The sequence below is a fragment of the Pteropus medius genome, unplaced genomic scaffold (genome assembly GCF_902729225.1).
Source record: "Pteropus medius unplaced genomic scaffold, Ma_sr-lr_union100, whole genome shotgun sequence".
Taxonomy (NCBI): Eukaryota; Metazoa; Chordata; class Mammalia; order Chiroptera; family Pteropodidae; genus Pteropus; species Pteropus medius.
Window position 1 is genome coordinate 3,714,940 of NW_024350921.1, and position 14,869 is coordinate 3,729,808.

The window sequence follows — 14,869 nt, forward strand, 5'->3', positions numbered from 1 at the left end:
CTCCCCCATTTTATTAACTTATCAGCTGATAACTGGTGATATCCTTTGGAACTGACATAATTCCAGCCCCGTGCAGAAAACCTTGATATTTTTCCTATTCAGGACAGTTTTCTCTTGAGTAAGAATCTTAATTCTAGTGGGACTTTTTTAACTTGGAGAACTAGCTTGCGGTCTTCAGTGCTCGCCGAGCCCTGACTGGGAGCCACTGTGCATGGATGATAAAGCGTGGTTGAGATGCATCCCTGGGAGCCTTTGAGTGTCAGCTCAATAAGCATTTCCAAGCTACCCTGTACTAGTGCACATGGGGGAGGAAAGCAGCCTTGAACTTTAGCCGGAACATTCAAGGAAACTCTTATGTAGCTTTGTTCAATGTCTGAAACCAGCATTTTCCTCCTTGAACAAAGTTTTCCATCAGATAGTTCAGTAAGAATGAAATATAGCTAGTTCTGCCGCAGGTCACCAAGGCAGCCCTGGCCACATGCTATTGTGGTGAGGCACTGACCTTCCATTTTTATTCTGAACTGGACACCCACCTTGGTGTCTACTTGGTCTGAAGAGAATTGTCACATTGGGGTGTGGCGGGTGAGGGGGCTGGTGGAGAAAAAGGGCAACGATTTGTAAGCTCAGAGGGTCTATAATGTAATCACATGGGTTTTTTTTTTTTCTTTATTTTTAAATAAAAGAAGAAAGACAATTGCCTTTAGTTCTGCCTGCAGGTTAGGAGTCTGGGTGGTTCTCTTGGCATGTTTGGCATATATACGATGCAGATGTGATGCACTCCTGGTGTAACCTGCAGCCTTTAGATTGTGTGTAGCCTTAACCCCATCAGGTTTTTTTTTTTTTTTTTTAAAAGACTGCATTAACATCTAAAGGAAACTACCTGTGGAAGTTAAGTACCTTTGGAAGTTTGCTGCTGTGTGCATTTGTGGGCTTGCTCCTTTGTCACAGCATAACTCAGCCCCTGCCAGATTTGAGAGGCCAGAGCCGGCCCTGCAACGTAGCAGATGCTCAAGTCATATGGCAGCAGCAACCGATCTTTGCCTGAGTCTCAGGACTGAAATCACCTTGATTGGTGATCTTCGTGAGGAGAAAGCATGGCTAGACTTTGAAATCAGACCAGCATGGGTTCAAATTCTGGCTGTGGGTGTCTGGTGGTTTGGTTAGTGAGCCGAACAATAAGATTTATCTCCCAGATGATGGTGGATGTGGCTGCAGTGAAGGTGGACCAGGGACCTGAGACCAGGACACTCTCATGTCCTCTCTCCTATTACTCTGTCTCTGCGAGGTGGGGAGAGGAGAGGTGAGATCATCTCTGAAAATGAGCCTTTGAGATTCAAGTCATCCAGGCAAATCTGCCAGCTCTAAAGTAAGCGGGGCAGTTGTCCAGCATTATCGTGACCAAAAGGCTCCGTTTCGGGCCTCCAACAGAATGGAGCACATACCCTCTTATTAGCCCTTAGTGGCTCCACCAGAGGAAAGCGCATTAGTGATGGATGTCAGCTCTGTTCCCCATGGCAGACAAAGGCTGGAAGGTAACCCACGGCCACCTAGACATTGTGCCTGGTGCTGCGGCAGCTACTAGGAATTTGGACTGGGACAGCGCTGGTCTTGGTGGCAGGCCCCGTGCCTAGGCAGGCAGTGCTCCTGGGTTTGCAGACCGAGGTGCTGAGGCCTGGGCAGCTCAGCGCCAGAAAGATGATGGAGAGCCCCAGATCAGGTGGCTCGGGCGTTTCAAAACATAGTTGAGAAAAAAAAATCTCAAGTGTTACAGAGAATTTAGTTAATCCTTTGGGTTTTGCAATGGTTACAGTTTTGTATTATTAAGGATCCAAGTTAATGTGGAGAAAAAAATATTTTTTGTGTTAGTGTTCATTCCTTTCCACGCCTCCTTCCTTCTCTCTTGTTTCTAAAGGGAGATGCACATGGTGCTAGTGGAGAAATAGTTTTAAAGGAAAGCATACAGTGTTTCAGATGTCCCCATCTGCCTGCACCGGGCTGTGTGAATGAATGTTGGGCAAGGACCTTCTGCAGTTCCAGTGACCTTGTGCCTTGTTATACTTGTCTTGTGGTCTGAGGTTAAAAAAGACATCACAAAAGTGTGTGCTTTTGTGATGGCTTTAGATCACAGATTCTTCTTAGGCCCTGATTTGCAGTACTTGTCCTTAACGGGTTTTGAGCAAGGGGTTACCACACTAAACATAGGCAGTGGGTAGACGTCACTTAAACCCACTAAGACAGATATCGAGCACTTTGTTTTTGTTTTTTTTTTCTATTTAAGGTGTCTGCTTAGTGCATTGAGTTTGTCGGTGAAATGTTTTTCTCAAGGACAACACTGCAACCTTAATGTTTCATACCTGAATCCCAGGTGGCCGTCAGCACCTTTAAATGGGCTTTAAAAGGGTGTCACTTTGATTGGCGCTTCTCCCCTGGTTCAGACCCCGCTCTTTTCGTACCATTTTTCTGTCTTATCCACCACACCCTGTGTCAGAGGACTCAGATTCAGGCCATTGGTCTTTCCCTTTGGGCTGGTATGTGAGTTGCTTCTAACTAGCTTCATTGTTGCTCTGGTGGATCTAGAGTGTTAAAGGCCTGCATTCCTAACTCTGCAGCCTGTGAAGGAAAACCTTGAACCTCCCTGAGAAATTAACTTCTGTGTAAAAGTGGATATTTCTGTCTACCCTGGCAGGTGATTAGGGGCGTCAGATGTTGCATTTGTGAGCGTGGCGCATGCAGAAGGAGGCCCGAACTTGGACAATCTGACGTCACCCCAACATCCTCTCACGTTGGTCTAGGGAGATCTGACTTCAGGCACATTCACTTTCCATTTAAAACTTGAAAAGTAAAACTTACGTCTAAAAGAACCCCAGAATATACTAATACAAAGGTGGCATTTGTGGGCATGGCTGTGTTTATTTGGTGGCTTTTTGTATAAGGCCAGCAGTGAAAAATAAGAATCCTTGGTATCAGTCCAGACATCAAAAATTCCATTTCGAGAGAACCTGTCATTTTGTTGTAAACACTCAGCAGAGAGACGGGCATAGTCAGCCTCGTATACATTTACCATCTTGCCCAATTCTAGTATTCCCATTGTATTTGGTTATAACCTTTTCCTTGCATTAAATTATAGTTTTTTTTAAAAAAATCATGCAGCCTTTAAGATAATACTAGAGAATACATAAAGGAGAATGAAATTTTTAATCAGAATTTATGAACTTGCCTTATAACATTTTTATGATAGCCCTGCTTGAATTATCTTTTTCTATTTGACTAAAATAGAATTCGATTTTTTCTATGGGGTATTTAATGTTTTGGGTCATAATCACGCTAGGGATGAATTAATAGATCTTCTCTGAGTGAACTGTCAGGACAGATCCCTGTGGGTTTGAAATGTAATTAAAAATGTCAGTGAACTCACTCGGAGGTCCTCAGAGCTTGAGGTCCCTCAAAGATGTTAGGCAAGGACTGAAAGTAGTTACCCAAGTGAGAGAACACAAGGCGACAGCACACTCCACACCCAGGAGGGAGAGAGCTGCAGGTCACCTCTGCCAGGCTTCTCTTGGCTTAACTTCTTGTGGTTTGGGAACGTTCTTCTCAGATTTCCTGTAGGCCTCCCTCAGTAAATGGCCAGTGCAAGAGACTCCAAGACAGGAACGCATCCCTAGGTAGTATCCATGCTCTCTGCAACCTGTCTCACTAATCAGGCTCCCAGACTGGCTTCCTTCCCACTTGGCAGTCTCCCTTCTGTTTTTGGCAGCCTTTGAAGGGTGTGGGTTGGGACTGTGAGGTAGGAGGGCTGGAAGAAGAACTTAGGGTCCCTCATTTATGGATGGTTGTCCCCATCCTCCCCATCCCTTCCCTCCACAGAGCATGTGGTTGACATCCCCTTGACCGTGGCCTGAGAGCTGATCCAGGGAGTAGAAAGTAGCGAGGGGGGAGTGTGTTTGTTTGGATAGAGATAAGTAGATACAAAGCTTTTTTTTTTTTTTCTGGGGTTTATTAGAAATATTAGCTTCAGGCAAATACTCAGTTATTTCTCAAGCAGTTACTTAAAATCAAGCAAGGCAGTCCTAATATGTGGTTCTTTCTGTCTCTTTTCAGATTTCATATGTTCCTCTTCTACAAGTGATTTTCCAGATCGTAAGTCTCTGCCGAGATTTGATTTGTACTTGAGAATTTGGAGAATTTCTGCAGCTTTGTAACTTCAGAGGAATAATCAGCTGAAAAATTCACCTTTTGTGGAGTTCTGTGTTTTGCCAGCCATCTCGTAACTGAGCGCCAAAGGTAAGTATGTGGTTTTCTACTTAAAACAGGTGGGGTAAGTTGCTGCTCTGGCCTCAAATGCTCAATTTGCAGAGTAGGTTTTACATTAGCAAAATGGCAATAAATGTAGCCCTGATTTGATACACCACATAAAATTTCGATTTTCAAGGGCCTTGATTCAAAGATTGGATTCACTGTTCCTGCTTTAGCCTGGGTAGCCAGGAAGCGGAGTGCAGGCTCCTTTAACCTACGAAACAGCCTCACGTCTCAGGTCTTTGGCCCAGCAGGTAGTTCTTGAGCTCAGGTGAGCTGGGCTTCTGTGTGTTGCGCTGGGGGCAACAAGATGAGTGAGTGCTGCCTTCAGGTGCTGTCAGTCTAGTGAAGGTTTCTTTTCAACTTTGATGCAGAGATGTCTACGTCAAAAGATGCAGACAGGTAAAGGATTCTGAGGAAAGTTTTACCTGTTGGTATGAGAAATCTATGTGTGTGTGTGTTAAAACAAAACCATATCTGTAGCACAGCATGTGGATTCTGAGATCCAGGGGCCCTAGAACAACAGATGCTGAACAAAAACATGTCTCCGCACAGCAGAAGGATTTCTTAACCCTCACGTACGCATTGGGACCTTTGATTTAGAATATAAGAAATGCTGTCCGGTAGTCCAGGTAACCCGGTGTTTCCCCTCTGGCTCAGCCGTAAGGAGTGCTTTATGAGAAGGTGCAGTCTCACCTCCAGAGGACAGAGGCACCTGTAGAGATAACACCAAGTCATCAACGTTCCTTCAAACCTTACTTTGCTTCTGCTGTTTACAAATTCTTTTAAACTATCTTTGAATCAGTAACTTTGGACTGCAAATTCTCTTGGTATGATTTCTATAAGTTTATTAGTTTAGTATAAATAGAATTTTCTTTCATTTGTTCTAAAACGACTACTGAAAGTTTTGTAATTGTGGTTTTTTTTCCTCCTTGATCACCTTTTTTTCTTTGGTGTCAGGGGACTTCTTAATTTCAGTTATGTTCCCCTTTGATGTATGTAAACCAGAACAGCGTAGAATTAATATGTAACACCCTTTTGTAAGGGTAGGATTGAGTGTCTGAGTGCCTTCGCCTTATTATCTTTCATGATTTCTTTTAGAGAAAATGACACATTGTCCCACTTATTTAGCGTTTTGTTCATTACGATGTCCGGGTCTAGGCCCTGGTTTGGAATGGAGAGCGGGGGGCTCGTGTTGTGCAGCCTGATTCCAAGCCCTGCTCTGTCCTCCCTCCCCTTGCACCTTATGCTGATCTGACCTGCCCTTACCAGCTTATATCTCCTCCTGCAATGACAGGGCACTCCCAGGTGTCTCTTCCAGATCTTATGTAAGACAGACACCACTGGGCTGCTTCATGTCCAATCCTAGGAGATTTCCATTTCATTAAAAACAAAACAAAACAAAAAACCTCTTACCCATGGTGACTCAATTTTTTTATTTGTCATTGCAGTGGAAGCTTTTAAGACTTATTCATTTATAAATGCAGCCGCATTTATATTTCATGGCAATATAAGCTGGATATTCGTGCAAATCTTCACATCTGATCATCAGACTTCATTAGTAATTCATCAATAACAGAGTCTGACAGTGCTTCTTTAGAAAGTTCTTGATTGTCAGTGACATTAAGTTATGATCAGAGCCCTCTTTCATAAAGTAGTAGTCAGTGGACTACCAAGGTCACTCAAGGCAGCGTGGCTGCACAGATACCCAGCCAGAGTCCGTTACTGTCATGTAAACAAGAAGTGATGCTCGGGTGTGATTAGGTAGAAAGCCACACATAGATTACCATGAAAATGCACTTAGAAATATTTATACCTGTAGAATTTTAAAGAAATGTTATTTTAAGTTCATGAGATCCACACCGAAACCCTGAATTTACTTACCGAAAATTACTTTTGTGGTTTAGAAAAATATTCAGTGGGACAATCATTAGATGTAGCCATTCATGTAATAAATGTTTATTGTGAGCACCAGCTGGGTTCTAAGCTATTTTTCTTGCAGTGACTGTTTTACACTGTGTTTTAGCAGCTCCAAAAATAGATAAAATACAATTCCAGATACTGTTTCCCACGGCCTTGGGGCATGGGGCAGGACCCTGACAGCTCGGGGCCTGTGCTAACTGCCGTAGGTGATGTTCTTACAGTGAGTCTCTGGTGCTGAACTGAGGGCGAACTGACCCTCGGAGCAGAGCCTGGAAAAACCAGAGGATGCTGTGTTTGGAGTGAATTTTAAAGAGTGAGGGGATGTGTGGACAGAGGCATAATGGGTGCCCTAGGCACAGGGCAGTCTGGATGGATTAGCTAGTGGGTCCTAGAGTCTCCAGGTCATTCAAGCATTAATAGTAGGGGACCAGGCATATACGTGTTTGGACAGTGGCCTTTGAGCAAGTGCCAGCAGGGAAAGTGTTAGCTCGGCAGCTTTACCATTTGGCAGATCTTGGAAAGAATAAAAATGCAGCCCGGTGAAGTGGTAGGTGGGACGTCAGCCTCAGGCACTTTTTCCAGTTCCTAGGTGCTCTAGGTTTGTGCAGTCCCAGCTAGACCTACACCTGGGCCTGGGCCAAGGGAAGCAGTTTGAGGAGAGTGGGGGTGTCCAGGCTGCATCTCAGAGGGGGCTGAGTCGGGTCCCCAAAGCCCTGTTTCTAGGTGGCGCATTTCCCGGCCCTATATCTATTTTCATCTCTAGGAGCCCCCCGCCCTTTGAAGTTAAGGAGCAGGTCTTCGAGACTCCCCGGCCTGGATCCAGCCCATATCGGGGCATGGAGACCAAGGGAAGAGCATGGTGGCAAACCCCTTCCTTTCACATTGAAATTGTTAACCAATGTTAAATCTGCACTTAATTCTTCCTGTATAATTGAAAATAGACTGTGATTCACTGTCTTTGGAGACTGGCTAGCATTTACTGGAGATGGAAAATGTGAATGGCTTTGTATGCTATGCCAAAGATTTTTAATCTTTTGAAAAACTTTTTAGAGACATTTTTAGGAGAGAAGCCTAATGGGTAGAAGGATGTTGGTGAGATAGAGGGGCGGGGGGTAGATGGTAGCTTAGGTGACAAGACTCATTCTGAGTAAATGACACCTGGATTTCACAAACTGTCAGTTTCTGGTATGTCTATCCAGATTATAAATGTTAGCAGCAATCCTGCACGCATCATTTTTTAAGCTTTATTGAGGTGTAATTGACAAAATATGAGATATTTAAAGTGTACATCGTGATTTGATATCTGTATGCATTATGAGAAAATTCCCACCATCTGATTAATTAACACATCCGTCATCACTCCACATATCTATCCTTATGTTTGTGAGAATGATGAAGTTCTACGCTCTCAGCAAATTTCAGTTATGTAATACAGTATTCTTGACTATCGTCGCCATGTTTTACGTTAGACTCTCAGAACTTATTCGTCCATAGCTGAAAGTTTATACCCTTTTGTCTACCTCTCCCTATTTCCCCCACACCCCAGCTCCTGGGAACCTCTTCACTACTTCTCTGTTTCTATGAGTTTGACTTTTTTTTAAGATTTCACATATAAGTGATACCATGCAGTATTTGTCTTTGTCTGGCTTATTTCACTTAGCATAATGCCCCCAAGGTCCATCCATGTTGTAAAAAATGAGAGGATTTCCTTCTTTTTCATAGCTGAATAATATTCCATTGTGTGTGTGCCCACGTACATTGTGTGCATATATCACATCTTTATACACAAGTATATACATATATACGTGTATGTACATAACGTATCTTTATTCATTCATTTGTTGATGGACACTTAAGTTGTTTCCATATCTTGGCTATTGTGAATAATGCTGCAATGAACATGGAAGCTGAAATATCTCTTCAATATCCTGTTTTCATTTCTTTTGGATATATAACTAGGCATTGCTGGATTACATGGTAATTCTATGTTTAAATTTTTTTAAGGAACCTCCATACTGTTTTTCATAGTGACTACATTGATTTACATTCCCACCAACAGTACACAAAACGTTCCCTCTTCTCCACAGCTTCACCAACACTTATCTCTTGTCCTTTGAATGACAGCCATCCTAACAGGTGTGAGGTATAGCTCAGTGTGGTTTTGATTTGCGTTTCTCTAATGATTACTGATGTTGGGCACCTTTTCATGTACTTTCTGGCCATTTATTTGTCTTCCTTAGAAAAATGTCTATTCAGATATTCTTTCCATTTTAATTGGATTGTTTGGATATTTTTGCTGAGTTATATGAGTTCTTTATATTTTGGGGGTATTAACCTCTTATCAGATGTGATTTGCAAATATTTTCTCCTATTCCATACATTGCCTTTTCATTTTGATAATGGTTTCCTTTGCTGAGTAGAGCTTTTTGGTCGAGGTCGTCCCCCTTGGGTTTTTTGTTAGTTAGCTTGTTTTGTTTTGTTTTGTTGACTTTGTTTTTGGTGTCAAAGCCAAAAATTTATCATCAAGACCTATGTCAAGGAGCTTACTCCCTCTGTTTTCTTCTAGGAGTTTCGTGGCTTCAGGTCTTATGTTCAAGTCTTTAATCCATTTTGAGTTCATTATTTTTCTTACAGCACCTTTATACAGAGCAAAGCTTCTGTATATAACCAGGAATGGCAATAAACAGGTTTTTATGTACTCAATGAAACATCATTTTCTGATAGATGGAGTGATGATCAAAGTTTAGCCAAGCATTTTTTTTCTATCTTAGATAACATTGCCAGCATGTCCTAGCAGTGTGGTTTCCCAGAAAGCAGGAGAAACAAATTAAAAACAGATAAAGCAAATCCCTGACTACACACACACGTACACACACCCCGTTTTTCCTCCCCTGTGACAGATTGTAGAAGCTGAATTCATACATTCCAGTCATTTCTCCACTATTCTCTGAATTATACCTTAAAGTTTACAAAGGAATTTTTATATGAATTTTTATAAATTGTCTGTAAAACTAGGTGATGTGGCTACTGCCCCCCACCCCCTTTTGTAAAAGAAGGAAATGAACTGGTAGAGGTTGCTTTACTTGCCACATTGGGTATGGCATAGGACAGTGACCTGTGACTCAGTCTGCACGCTGGATTGTAGGCACACTGTCTCACCTTGAGTCTCTGGACCAGGCATGTAGATGATACAGATGAGAGAGAACAATACAAAGAAACAGATCACACAGAGCTTTCAGTGAGGCCCTTGCTGCAGCTGAGGTTCCAAAATTAGGAAAGGCAGTGTTTTTTCTCAACCTCCCTCCTCCAGAAAAACAAAAAGTATATCTCTACTGCATGTGTGTATGTTGCAGGGCATGGGGTGTATTAGCAGACGAGACCTTGAACAGGTCAGTGTTTTGGAGATGATGGATGTGTTTATTATCATGTTTGTGGTGATGATATCAAGGCGTATGCATAGGTTCAAATTTATCAAATTGTATACGTTAAATAAGCGTGCAACTTTTTATGTTAAGTATACCTTGATAAAGTTGAAGAATAAATAGCTACGGCAGTGTGAGAATACTTCACGGCCCTATCAGCAGTGCGTGCCAACCCGAAGGCTGGGTATGGAACATGGCAGCACTGTCTTCCACAGCAGATATGTTGGGTGTTCTTGGAACACTGGGTGGAGGGTTGGTACTGGTCTCTGGGACCTCTCGCCTCCACCTTCTTATGTCACTGGTGTCCCTCAGTGTAGAGAGCAAAAAAAGCATCTTGAGTTTTAGATTTCTGCCTATCAGAATCGTTTTTCCTGTTGACTTTTATGATAACACTGTAAATGTTTTCTTTGGAAATAATACTGACTCTAAGATGTTAAAGTGGTTATGGAAATATTATGAATAAATCAGACCATAAAAGATTATAGTTTAAGGAGAACGGCTTTTGATACTGTGATGACAAGCCAGATAATGACAAAAGCGAATTTTGAGTGGAGTCTCCCCGACCTGACCGCTTGCTGGGGTAGGGACCGCGTTCACCTGGCTGGTCCATGATGGGGGCCCAGCCTGCATCTTGCTGTGAAATGACACTGGCCTTCTCAGCCTCTCAAAGAGTTGAACTTGACCAACAATAACATTGACAAGTGAATTGGTTGGATTGGAGCCTGACTGCTCTCTGCAAGAAGGAAGGGAGTTCCTAATTGTTGAATCCACTGTGGTAGTTCCCTGACGGAGCCCTTGGCTCTCCGACCTCCTGTGTATAGGCCTGCTCAGGCCACAATGTGGGCCGGCTGCGGTCAGGGGCAGCCCAGGGCCACAGTGAACTGCAGGCCAGGCCCCGCCCATGGGGGCAGAACGCTTTGGGGTGTGTCTGTGGAATGCTGCTCTCTGCTTGGCCCCCAGCAGTGCTCATGGGGAATGAGTGGGAAACGCAGCAGATCTGAAATCCCCTCTGCCCCCGTAGGACTTGTTCTGTTTAGTGGACATACAGCCTGTGATCTTATCTTACCCAGGGATTTCGTTGTAGGTTTTGCCGTGCTTGCAGTGATGAAGAGGGATGTTCCATGTCAAGACCGGAAGAGCTAGGGAAAGCCATTGCTCCCCAGGGCCTGAGACAGGACCACCTTCCCTGGCTCTAGTGGAAGCCTATTGTGTGGGAGAAGCTAAATACAGGCATCTTCAGATGACATCTTACAACTAAAAGCTCATTTTTAAGACAGTTTTGTAAAATGTTGGTCATATTTTCCTGGTGCTTAGATCCTAAGCCTTTCAGCTTATGCCTGGAACAGAGGTCCCTGGAGAAGGTGTCAAGTGTGTGGTGGAGAGGCTGACCTCTGTGTTTTTCATGGCTGTGTGTTACCTCTAGGCCCTAGTTTCTGTGACAGTGACTTGGAGGGACTAGACAAGTGCTGGGTCTGTGGTCTTGGAATTCTAGGGACTGGACTGCAGGGACAGCTTGGGTCCACAACCCTGGATGCTGCTTCCCACAGAATTTTGTGAGAAGGCGATCAGGTGTGGGAGACCCCACTGGCTCCTCCTCCTCCCCGGCTGCAGCAAATGCGGGAGCTCATCTCCCACCTGAGTCTCAACTCCAGGAAAGGGGACCAGAGACTTCCAGGGCTACAAGCTGCCGATGTCACTGGCTTTTGTTGGCCGAGTGAGGCCAGGCATAGAGGGAGTGGGACACATGCTTGGGAATAGAGTGGAGATGGAGGCACGGCCTCTGTCCCACTCCTCACTTTCCAGAAGCAAGCACGCAGGCCTCTGGGAGCTCTGTAAGGCAGTGCCTGCTGGCTGTACACAACAGCCACCATCCTGCGGTGGGCAGATGGGCCTGGGCATCTATTGCAAAAGCTCCTCAGAGTTTTAGATGTACTGATGCAGGTGAGAAGCACTGGTGTAAATGATGAAAACTGGTCCCAAACTTGGTTTTTCCTCAGAATTATGTGAAGACTTCAGGCCCAAGTCTTAGCTCTAGAAATTATATCTTGAGATGCCCAAATATTCATGCTTTATTTTTAAAGCTTCTCAAATCACTCTGATCAGCCTGTTTGGAAACTGCTAACGTGGACCCTGGATTTTATATCCCCTGCCAGCTGGAGAGATAAGCGGGTAGTTTGGCATCGAATGCATAGGTAAGGGAAGAAGAGAGGGGGAAGGTGACTGTCACCATGCGGTGTTCCTGTCTCCTAGACATGCCTCGCTCGCATTTGTGCCAAGTTCACTCCCTCTGTGCTCCGGGCCACTTTGAAACATGCATTTTCCCTGAGGAGTCACTAGGACTCCTCAGGCCCCACTCCAGACGCACCTGGAGTGGATTGAGGGGTCTGGACCTCTGTGGGTTTGCATCCATCCATCGTCTTTAAAGGGACCTTTTATCGGAGGTTCTCCATTTGAGACTTGTCATATAATCACACTTTAGAGAATTCATGAGATTGAATAAATTTCAGTCTATGACTAATTGCAGTGCTTATTGGCAATTCTGATTTTTGTTCCTTATAGAGAGTTAACCCTCAAGGGAGACTGGTCTTAGGCACAGAAGTCTGACAAAATATGATGAAGAAACAGGATGCAGCTCTGGGCACTGTGGTGCTTAGAACATACCAGAAATGGGTGGGTGTGCTGGTAGTTTCTCTCCACGCCTCATCTTCTCTGCCTTGGAGATTCCAGCTCAGGGAATAGCGAGCTCCTGGGGAATGTGGCTGAAGGTCAGTGGAGAAGTCACTTCGCCGAGTCTATATTATTTTGTGTGAAAGAAAAGTAATTTCTCTTCTTTTAGGGATTTTTTTTTTTCACAGAGCCCTTAGTTTTGCCCAGTGGTGCTAATATCTAGGTCACCTGCAGAGCACAAAAGGGGTGGGAAATAGTTGTAACTTTATGGAAGGCAACATACGCAAAGTTAGTCCTGCTCTGTCAATCACATCACACCCTGAAGACATTTGTGATGGCTTCTGTGTCAGAACCAGACCCTCTGCCCTCAGGGTGGAAGTCCCTTGTGGCTAAGCGCCTGGCACTGCAAGAACCCCACGCGTCTTCTCATGAGCCAGATGATTGTGTTGTGTCCTTTAGGCTCTGGGGCTGGGTGCTAGGATGACCCCTGTCCTTTGAGGGCTGAGCCCTTGAGGCCCAGTTCTGTTCCCTCGCTCCCAGTGTGGGTGACCTTTGTGGGGAGGCCTAACACTCTGACTGTCTCAGGAATGGAAAACTTAGAGACTGGCATATAGGATACCTGACCACTCAGGTTTTTTTATGCAAAGATAGAACTAATAAACCAGAAATTTCTTATTCCCAGATTAGAGCCCTATTCAGAATGGATGACCTGATATAAGGGCTCGGGACCCCTATGTATAGTCCTAGGCCCCCGGGCTGGGGTCTTTCCTCACTTGTCCCCACAGCACCCTCTGTCTCAACACTCAGTGTCCTTTCCTCTGTGGGTCTTCTTTGTCTGCCCGTCACATTCCAGCACACTTTAGACACATTTCACACACACGTATGTATATATGCGTATGTCGACAATAAAGGGATAGGCAAGGTTGACCATCAATATAACACGAATCGTAATCAAAAGAAGGCAGCAGTGGCTGTGTCAACACCATATGTGGTGCACGTCAGAGCAAATTACCAGGTACTGCGGGTCTCTCCCAGGATACCTCTCTACATGTACTCGTCACATGTCCTTAGGCTGTGACGGTTTCTTATAGCGGTTTCTTTTTGATGACCTTGACGGTTTTGAGGAGGACTTGTTGAGTGTCCCTCAGCTGTATTTTTCTCATCGTTAGACTGGGGTTGTGGATTTGGGGGAGAAAGACCAAAGAGGTCAAGTGCCATTTTCATCACATCGTAGCGAGGGGTACTTGCTATCTATCTGACTTATCAGCGTGATGGTGACTTGATCACTCGGCTGAGGCAGTGCTTGTCAGGTTTCTCCACGTGAAGTTACTCATCCTCCTTCCCACACTGTCCTCTTTGGAAGGGAGTCTCTAGGCCCAGCCCGCACTTAAGAGGGCAGGGGTTAAGTTCTACCTCCTTGAGAAAGGAGACTCTGCATGATTTATTTAGAACTCTTCTAGGGTAATTTATCTCTTCTCCCTCATTAATTTATTTACTCGACCATTCATTCCCTTCCTTTTTAAAATTAGTTTCCCCACATACATGCATAAGTCTAAACAACATTGTCTCGTTTGCTTGTTTCAGGGCTTTATGAAAATGGAACCGGGTGGGATGCTATCCTTTGGGGAAGCTTTCTCCACTTTCACTGCTTCGTGATACTGAGTTGTGTGACTGTATACCCATTTGCCCCGCTTCCTGTTGATCGGGCTATCTATTTCTCTTCTGTAACTGTCGGAAGCAGCACCGCTGCTCTGAGCACTGTTGTGCAGGCCCCCAACTCACAGGTGCCAGTTTCTCGCCCACCGACAACTAGGCGCGGAGTCCCCACCTCACACAGCATATCGGTATCACCTTTACGACGTGATTCCAAATCGCCTTCCACAGTAGTTATCCCGTTTTACTTATCAACCTTTTTCATTTTATTCATCTAGTATAAAATGGTATCTTACTGCGATCTCACTTATGAATGCAGTTGAGCATTTTTATATTTTTTCGCCATTTATGTATGCCACCCTTCTGTGCAACAACGATGTCTTTTGCTTGCTTTTCAAATGAATTGTTGGTCTCTTTCCTCTCGAATTGTAGGAGTTTTTATATATTCTAGATACCACTTTGTCATTATATGAACTTACAGCAGTTTCTTTACAGGTTTATTTCATTATATTTTGATCTGTGAAAATCAGTAACTCCTCTTTGAGCATCCAGACTTTCTTTTAACTAGAACAGCGTCTTTTACTGCGCTGACAGTGGATACCACTGTTGATAAACATCAGTGCTGTCATGTAAATGGGAATCTTAGAGCTCTGCCGAAAGGGTCATATCCATTTTATGCTGTTTCAGTGTTCAACAACCTTTTTTTAAATTTGGAGGATGAAAAGATGAAAGTTTTCAATGCTGGAACTTTATTGACAGTAGTTATTTTTGCTGGGTGTAGTTTAGTCTTAGACCGTGCCTTCTTAGTAATTTAATGAGCTTTGCTACACTTTTCTCTTTCATTAGCTGTTGCCGTACTAGTCATTTGCTACAAAGAGTTGGAAGAGTCACTCTTCATTATTGATCTGAAT

At 44.1% G+C, this 14,869-nt stretch overlaps 1 protein-coding gene across 5 annotated transcripts in view; it reads left to right on the forward strand.

The window, feature by feature from the left end:
* Window positions 1-14,869, forward strand: part of NCK2 (NCK adaptor protein 2) — a 129,397-nt gene that overhangs the window by 63,092 nt on the left and 51,436 nt on the right. For all 5 annotated transcript variants that reach the window (XM_039840153.1, XM_039840149.1, XM_039840152.1 and 2 more), the window contains one exon: window positions 4,099-4,281. The gene's annotated coding sequence lies outside the window, so the exon portion shown is untranslated. The remainder of the gene's footprint in view (window positions 1-4,098; window positions 4,282-14,869) is intronic.